Here is a 6,791-nt window from a genome sequence, read left to right as displayed (position 1 = left end):
CGTAAGAAGGATTATGTGGTGGAAGACACTGGGCTCACTCCACTGCAATCCTTTGCTTTGTATTTGGGACTTCCAAGTTCGGAGCTACACAAGCTTCCCGCCTCCTCGCCCCAGTCTCGTTCCACCACACCTCCCCAGCCCCCATTTGCTCACTTAGCTGCCCAGCCTCCAGTGCCTCGCTTAGCTGCCCAGCCTCCAGTGCCTCGCTTAGCTGCCCAGCCTCCAGTGCCTCGCTTAGCTGCCCAGCCTCCAGTGCCTCGCTTAGCTGCCCAGCCTCCAGTGCCTCGCTTAGCTGCCCAGCCTCCAGTGCCTCGCTTAGCTGCCCAGCCTCCAGTGCCTCGCTTAGCTGCCCAGCCTCCAGTGCCTCGCTTAGCTGCCCAGCCTCCAGTGCCTCGCTTAGCTGCCCAGCCTCCAGTAGCTCACTTAGCTGCCCAGCCTCCAGTAGCTCGCTTAGCTGCCCAGCCTCCAGTAGCTCACTTAGTTGCTCAGTCTCCAGTGCTCCCAGTTTCACCTGTAGTTCAGGCCCCTGTGCCGCCTGTAGTTCAGGCCCCTGTGCCGCCTGTAGTTCAGGCCCCTGTGCCGCCTGTAGTTCAGGCCCCTGTGCCCCCCGCAGCTCCAGTGTCCCCCGCAGCTCCAGTGTCCCCCGCAGCTCCAGTGTCCCCCGCAGCTCCAGTGTCCCCCGCAGCTCCAGTGTCCCCCGCAGCTCCGTCGCTCATTCCGTCACTAGTCTCACACACTCACTTCATGCAGGGAGAAGGTCTAAGTTCCTCCCAGGGAGATTCCTGCGCTTTAGCTGCTTCAAGCAAAGTAATGCACTCCAGGGCCTCCCCAGAAGCTAGGTTTCACCCCCCAGCTGTTTCTGGACCCCTGAAGATTAAGCAGCTCTCAGAGAACTCCTCCGTGTCAGTGTTGCCTGGGCAAAACCAGTGCTCGGTGCATTGCCAGTCACCTCTGTGTCAGCTAGTGGCCTCCATGACCGCTGGCTCAGTCATGGCTTCCGCTGGAGGGTCCGAGGGACCGCTCCGGCCTTCGTTTCCTGTCGTCGCTGGAGGGTCCGAGGGACCGCTCCGGCCTTCGTTTTCTGTCGTCGCTGGAGGGTCCAAGGGACCGCTCCGGCCTTTGCTTCCTGTCGTCGCTGGAGGGTCCGAGGGACCGCTCCGGCCTTCGTTTCCTGTCGTCGCTGGAGGGTCCAAGGGACCGCTCCGGCCTTTGCTTCCTGTCGTCGCTGGAGGGTCCAAGGGATCCGTCCGGCCTTTGCTTCCTGTCGTCGCTGGAGGGTCCAAGGGACCGCTCCGGCCTTTGCTTCCTGTCGTCGCTGGAGGGTCCAAGGGATCCGTCCGGCCTTTGCCTCCTGTCGTCGCTGGAGGGTCCAAGGGATCCGTCCAGCCTGCAGCGCCTCCGTCTCCGGCTTCCATGCCGCCACCAGCTGCAGCGCCTCCGTCTCCGGCTTCCACGCCGCCGCCAGCTGCAGCGCCTCCGTCTCCGGCTTCCACGCCGCCGCCAGCTGCAGCGCCTCCGTCTCCGGCTTCCATGCCGCCGCCTGCAGCGCTTCCGTCTCTGGCTTCCATGCCAGCTGCCGCCTCTTCATTCACGCCAGCTGCAGCCTCACCATCTACGCCGCCAGCTGCAGTGCCTTCGTCTCCGGCTTCCACGCCGTCACCTGCGGCCTCTTCGTCTCCGGCTTCCACGCCGTCACCTGCGGCCTCTTCGTCTCCGGCTTCCACGCCGTCACCTGCGGCCTCTTCGTCTCCGGCTTCCACGCCGTCACCTGCGGCCTCTTCGTCTCCGGCTTCCTCGCCGTCACCTGCGGCCTCTTCGTCTCCGGCTTCCTCGCCGTCACCTGCGGCCTCTTCGTCTCCGGCTTCCTCGCCGTCACCTGCGGCCTCTTCGTCTCCGGCTTCCTCGCCGTCACCTGCGGCCTCTTCGTCTCCGGCTTCCTCGCCGTCACCTGCGGCCTCTTCGTCTCCGGCTTCCTCGCCGTCACCTGCGGCCTCCGAGTCGTCACCTGCGGCCTCATCAGCTTCGCCTGGTCCAGCCTCCGAGTCTTCAGCGTCGCCTGGTCCTACCCCGTCGGGGTCCGCAGCTGACCGGCCACCTTCCAGGCCACTGGCCAGGCGACATCGCCGTCGTGGGCGGCCCCCGGACCGCCTCCGCCTGGGTCGCCGCCGCTGCCGTCCTCACGGCCGACCCCCTGAACTGTGCCCACGTCGGCGCCGCTGCCGTCCTCACGGCCGGCCCCCTGAACTGTCCGGGCTCCTGGGTTGTCGGCCCCCGGGCCGGCCCCCTGAACTGTGCCCACGTCGGCGCCGCTGCCGTCCTCACGGCCGGCCCCCTGAACTGTCCGGGCTCCTGTGCGGTCGGCCCCCTGGCCGGCCCCCTGAACTTTTCTGTTTTGGACTCTGTTTCCTTGGGCTCCAGTGTGTTTCTTTTGTTGTTTTTTGGTGCTGGCTCGTGTTTTGCTTTTGGGTTTTTGTCCCTTTTTTTGACCGCTCCGGCCTTCGTTTCCTGTCGTCGCTGGAGGGTCCGAGGGACCGCTCCGGCCTTCGTTTTCTGTCGTCGCTGGAGGGTCCAAGGGACCGCTCCGGCCTTTGCTTCCTGTCGTCGCTGGAGGGTCCGAGGGACCGCTCCGGCCTTCGTTTCCTGTCGTCGCTGGAGGGTCCAAGGGACCGGCCACCTTCCAGGCCACTGGCCAGGCGACATCGCCGTCGTGGGCGGCCCCCGGACCGCCTCCGCCTGGGTCGCCGCCGCTGCCGTCCTCACGGCCGACCCCCTGAACTGTGCCCACGTCGGCGCCGCTGCCGTCCTCACGGCCGGCCCCCTGAACTGTCCGGGCTCCTGGGTTGTCGGCCCCCGGGCCGGCCCCCTGAACTGTGCCCACGTCGGCGCCGCTGCCGTCCTCACGGCCGGCCCCCTGAACTGTCCGGGCTCCTGTGCGGTCGGCCCCCGGGCCGGCCCCGGGCCGGCCCCCTGACCTGGGTCCACATCGCCACCGTGGCCTTCCGCACGGTCGGCCCCCGGAACTGTTTGGACTCCTGTGCGGTCGGCCCCCTGGCCGGCCCCCTGAACTTTTCTGTTTTGGACTCTGTTTCCTTGGGCTCCAGTGTGTTTCTTTTGTTGTTTTTTGGTGCTGGCTCGTGTTTTGCTTTTGGGTTTTTGTCCCTCTTGTGCTCCTGTTTTGGTTTTGCCTCGAGCCCTCCGTCCTGGACCCCCACCGCCCGCCCTGGTCGGGTTGTTTGTTGTTTTGTTTTTTTTTTTCTCTCTGGCTGTTTTGTTTCCTTGTTGGGCTGTCTGGGGCCAGCCTTTGACGGGGGGGTACTGTCACGATCCTGGGTCCTTTTGACCCAGCGTTTTGTGTTTTCTACTAGTGTCATTTTGGGTCTGTTCTTCCTCCGGTTTAGTGTTGTTCTGTTCTGCCGTCTACTCCTGTGTTAAGTCCGCGTTTGCTAGTCTGTGTCTTTGTGTGTATGTGTTTCCTGTTTTATTGTGACGGTCTGTGTCTTATCTCAGTGTGTTCAGTTTACTCGTCCCCTGTCTCGTCAGGTCTGATTACTCCCAGCTGTGCCCTCCTTTTGTGTCTCATTCCCTCGTTATCCTTCGGTGTATTTAAACCTCGTGTCTGCCTCTGTTAGTTGCTGTTTCGTCTGTGTTGTTTCCCCTAGATGTCCCTGCGTCTCTCCATGTGTGTTTCCTCGGACCTCCCTGCATCTTCGTTTCTGGTTTGCCTTGTTAGTTTTCCCAGTTTAGGTTACCTGTTAGTGTCACTCGCCATTTCTGTTTATTTGCCTTACTGTAAATAAATTCTTACCTGCACTTGAGCTGCTGCTGCCCGGTCCTAATTTACTTCCACACGGCTTGCACCCGCAAACCGTGACAGCACGAAACAGCCAACATGGACCCAGCAGCTTGCGACCCTTCGGAGGAGCTGAGGGATGACATCATTTTCTCCGTTGAGAACCTTCTCAGCCTGTGGTTGGAACATCCCCCGGAGGAGCTTCGTCGCGCCGTGGAAACACGCCTACAGCGGCTCTTCTCTGGTCTTCCGTGGCTGTTTTGCTCGCTCTCTCCGGCCATTCAGGCCTTCCTTCAGCGCACACCTCACCTGCTCTCTGCCACTCCTGCCTCGCCGCCCGACTCGCCGAATGTGATCTTGCCTGGCCCGTCGGAGCCGTCGGCGGGGAGGAAATGTCGATCGCGCCACCGGCGCGCCACCCCACTGCCGGACATCCGGACTTTTAATTCGCCGGTTGCGGTGAGTGGGGACTCCTTTCCGTTTTCGGACTGTTTGACTGTTCATTCTGGGGCTGTCTTCTGTGTGGCAGATAATGTTGGGGACAGTTCGTTGCCTGCCCAACAGCAACTCTCTGCTCAGTTAGCTGCCTCGCAGCCACTCTCTGCTCAGTTAGCTGCCTCGCAGCCACTCTCTGCTCAGTTAGCTGCCTCGCAGCCACTCTCTGCTCAGGTTTCTGGTGTCACTCCACCGCTGCCTTCAGAATCCAGGCCCTGCAGGAGGGGCAAGCAGCGGCGTAAGAAGGATTATGTGGTGGAAGACACTGGGCTCACTCCACTGCAATCCTTTGCTTTGTATTTGGGACTTCCAAGTTCGGAGCTACACAAGCTTCCCGCCTCCTCGCCCCAGTCTCGTTCCACCACACCTCCCCAGCCCCCATTTGCTCACTTAGCTGCCCAGCCTCCAGTGCCTCGCTTAGCTGCCCAGCCTCCAGTGCCTCGCTTAGCTGCCCAGCCTCCAGTGCCTCGCTTAGCTGCCCAGCCTCCAGTGCCTCGCTTAGCTGCCCAGCCTCCAGTGCCTCGCTTAGCTGCCCAGCCTCCAGTGCCTCGCTTAGCTGCCCAGCCTCCAGTGCCTCGCTTAGCTGCCCAGCCTCCAGTGCCTCGCTTAGCTGCCCAGCCTCCAGTGCCTCGCTTAGCTGCCCAGCCTCCAGTAGCTCGCTTAGCTGCCCAGCCTCCAGTAGCTCGCTTAGCTGCCCAGCCTCCAGTAGCTCGCTTAGCTGCCCAGCCTCCAGTAGCTCGCTTAGCTGCCCAGCCTCCAGTAGCTCGCTTAGCTGCCCAGCCTCCAGTAGCTCGCTTAGCTGCCCAGCCTCCAGTAGCTCGCTTAGCTGCCCAGCCTCCAGTAGCTCGCTTAGCTGCCCAGCCTCCAGTAGCTCGCTTAGCTGCCCAGCCTCCAGTAGCTCGCTTAGCTGCCCAGCCTCCAGTAGCTCGCTTAGCTGCCCAGCCTCCAGTAGCTCGCTTAGTTGCCCAGCCTCCAGTAGCTCGCTTAGTTGCTCAGTCTCCAGTGCTCCCAGTTTCACCTGTAGTTCAGGCCCCTGTGCCGCCTGTAGTTCAGGCCCCTGTGCCCCCCGCAGTTCAGGCCCCTGTGCCCCCCGCAGCTCAGGCCCCTGTGCCCCCCGCAGCTCAGGCCCCTGTGCCCCCCGCAGCTCCAGTGTCCCCCGCAGCTCCAGTGTCCCCCGCAGCTCCAGTGTCCCCCGCAGCTCCAGTGTCCCCCGCAGCTCCAGTGTCCCCCGCAGCTCCGTCGCTCATTCCGTCACTAGTCTCACACACTCACTTCATGCAGGGAGAAGGTCTAAGTTCCTCCCAGGGAGATTCCTGCGCTTTAGCTGCTTCAAGCAAAGTAATGCACTCCAGGGCCTCCCCAGAAGCTAGGTTTCACCCCCCAGCTGTTTCTGGACCCCTGAAGATTAAGCAGCTCTCAGAGAACTCCTCCGTGTCAGTGTTGCCTGGGCAAAACCAGTGCTCGGTGCATTGCCAGTCACCTCTGTGTCAGCTAGTGGCCTCCATGACCGCTGGCTCAGTCATGGCTTCCGCTGGAGGGTCCGAGGGACCGCTCCGGCCTTCGTTTCCTGTCGTCGCTGGAGGGTCCGAGGGACTGCTCCGGCCTTCGTTTTCTGTCGTCGCTGGAGGGTCCAAGGGACCGCTCCGGCCTTTGCTTCCTGTCGTCGCTGGAGGGTCCGAGGGACCGCTCCGGCCTTCGTTTCCTGTCGTCGCTGGAGGGTCCAAGGGACCGCTCCGGCCTTTGCTTCCTGTCGTCGCTGGAGGGTCCAAGGGATCCGTCCGGCCTTTGCTTCCTGTCGTCGCTGGAGGGTCCAAGGGACCGCTCCGGCCTTTGCTTCCTGTCGTCGCTGGAGGGTCCAAGGGATCCGTCCGGCCTTTGCCTCCTGTCGTCGCTGGAGGGTCCAAGGGATCCGTCCAGCCTGCAGCGCCTCCGTCTCCGGCTTCCACGCCGCCGCCAGCTGCAGCGCCTCCGTCTCCGGCTTCCACGCCGCCGCCAGCTGCAGCGCCTCCGTCTCCGGCTTCCACGCCGCCGCCAGCTGCAGCGCCTCCGTCTCCGGCTTCCACGCCGTCACCTGCGGCCTCTTCGTCTCCGGCTTCCTCGCCGTCACCTGCGGCCTCTTCGTCTCCGGCTTCCTCGCCGTCACCTGCGGCCTCTTCGTCTCCGGCTTCCTCGCCGTCACCTGCGGCCTCTTCGTCTCCGGCTTCCTCGCCGTCACCTGCGGCCTCATCAGCCTCGCCTGGTCCAGCCTCCGAGTCGTCACCTGCGGCCTCATCAGCTTCGCCTGGTCCAGCCTCCGAGTCTTCAGCGTCGCCTGGTCCTACCCCGTCGGGGTCCGCAGCTGACCGGCCACCTTCCAGGCCACTGGCCAGGCGACATCGCCGTCGTGGGCGGCCCCCGGACCGCCTCCGCCTGGGTCGCCGCCGCTGCCGTCCTCACGGCCGACCCCCTGAACTGTGCCCACGTCGGCGCCGCTGCCGTCCTCACGGCCGGCCCCCTGAACTGTCCG

This window comes from Pelmatolapia mariae, linkage group LG23 (genome assembly GCF_036321145.2).
Source record: "Pelmatolapia mariae isolate MD_Pm_ZW linkage group LG23, Pm_UMD_F_2, whole genome shotgun sequence".
NCBI lineage: Eukaryota > Metazoa > Chordata > Actinopteri > Cichliformes > Cichlidae > Pelmatolapia > Pelmatolapia mariae.
This window is presented reverse-complemented; position numbering follows the sequence as displayed.